General features: G+C 46.1%; 1 non-coding gene across 1 annotated transcript; it reads left to right on the forward strand.

The window, feature by feature from the left end:
* The first annotated feature begins 331 nt into the window (after positions 1–331).
* trnan-guu lies at positions 332–405 on the forward strand. Its single transcript has one exon. It is a non-coding gene; the product is annotated as a tRNA-Asn (tRNA).
* Positions 406–1,933: the final 1,528 nt, after the last annotated feature.

Genomic DNA, 1,933 nt, shown 5'->3' on the forward strand with positions numbered 1-1,933 from the left:
CACCATTTAAACAATGCACTGCTTTTTTTTAAATAGCCAAGGCTATAACTACACATTGCGGCACTGCACTTGCCATGTGTTTGCCGATTGAGATACAGACCTGGACCAACTTCGGGAAGAGGCAAAACACTGAGTTCTGAACAAAAACGGTAGCACACTCAAAACGTCGGCTCTGTTTACCTTTCCACGGATGCAGCTCGACCCGTTGGCTTTCTGCAGTATTCGGCGTGTTTGAACTGATAGAAGACAATGGTAATTCTGAGCGGGAAGGTTAAATTATTAATTGAATAGTAGCTTCCTCAACGAGACTGTGCGGACGATGGGCGGACCTGTCTCTGTGGCGCAATTGGTCAGCGCGTTCGGCTGTTAACCGGAAGGTTGGTGGTTCGAGACCACCCGGAGACGGGGCGTTTGCTGTTCACGCTCCTACTGTTTTCTTGGCTGCAAAGATGCGCGTTTTTAATGGTGTCAGGAAAATGTTTCCCAAACGGAAATCTTTTCCACTGAGGAAGCACAAAGGGGTTTCTGAATTGATTGAATTTCTAACGTAAAGGAATGCGGATGCTAACAGTCCTAGACAGAAAGCGAAACTGCTGGAGCATCTCAGTAGTTTTGGATGTTCCTGGATGAGGAAAAAAAAAGTTCTGAAATGTTGTCTCTGACTCTCTTTCTACAATGCTGCCTGACCTGCTAAGTTGCTCCTGCAATTTCTGTATTTCTTTTTAACTGAACGTCCATTTCATCTTTCGGGATGAAACACCCAGAATCGCCATTTGCAGATTTAACCCTTTCGAAAACTGTGAAGTGATTGGATTTAAACAAACTCTGCAATGATTTACTCTTTCTCAGCTCCACAGGCAGAGAGACCTGCGAAATGAAGCTGTCAGTGTAGTTCTGTATTGCTGGGCAGAGTGGTGAATGCGATGGACATGAAATCCATTGCGGGTTCCCCACGCAGGTGTGAACCATGCCGACTACAGTTGAGAACTGTCGTCAGAAAGAAAGGGAGATTGTTCCACGGATTTTTAAAGATGCAAATCAGTGGAGGGGTTTAAATATTTCATTCACATTGGGACTGATCGGGAATCTGCAACCCACTGCCTGTCAGGGTGGAACAAGCAGATATCCCAGAGCTGCTTTTGAGGATATGAGCCAAGTGTTTGGAAATGAGACTAGAACAGTGAGGGGCATGAAGTCGTGATCAAAATGAAGCAGGTACCTAAGAACAAAGGTGTTTTATTTCCCAATGAAAGATACTGCTTCACAAAGTTGAGACAATGGAAGGGAATCAGTGACGGTGATTATCTTTGGCTGTTCACCTTGTGAATATTCCCATTGCTGCGCATGTCCGTGTTCACGTCAGAGCTCTGCAGCATGGTGGCTTTAGATACGCACAGTGCCAGGGGCGCAATGGATGACGCATCTGACTCCACCTACATGTTTGAAATGCAACTCACAGCTTCTTCACACACCCCAATTAATCTTTCTCATTGTCCTGAAGCCGGCATACGGTTTGAATTCCTGATCTGCAGGAAGGAGACTCTTTTCACTGTCTCGCGTCAGTAAGTGGCCCTGAGAACATCAAAGTCACGTCACAGCGCTGTCAGAGGAGGGGAAGCTGAAAGAGCCCCACACGCTGCTCACGGGCACATTTCACTTTCCCCAACTCACCGCCCCAACCACTGCGGCTTCTGGGAGTGGAAAGGGAACAAACACCAAAACCCAGTCTCAGCTTTGTAAATCTTCAGGAAATAAGAAAACTGATTATCCTTTCTGGTCTTCCATCCTGGCCTGACAGCGTTGATTTTAAATGGCTGTCCAGTTAGTGCCGATTCGTTTTGGCTGAAAAAATCTTCCTTATCTCATCCCAGCATTTCTTGCCACAGAGAACTGTGCGGCCGAGTTCATGGATTTCCTTGTATGGTATTTTGTA

This window comes from Chiloscyllium plagiosum, unplaced genomic scaffold, assembly GCF_004010195.1.
Source record: "Chiloscyllium plagiosum isolate BGI_BamShark_2017 unplaced genomic scaffold, ASM401019v2 scaf_69258, whole genome shotgun sequence".
Lineage (NCBI taxonomy): Eukaryota > Metazoa > Chordata > Chondrichthyes > Orectolobiformes > Hemiscylliidae > Chiloscyllium > Chiloscyllium plagiosum.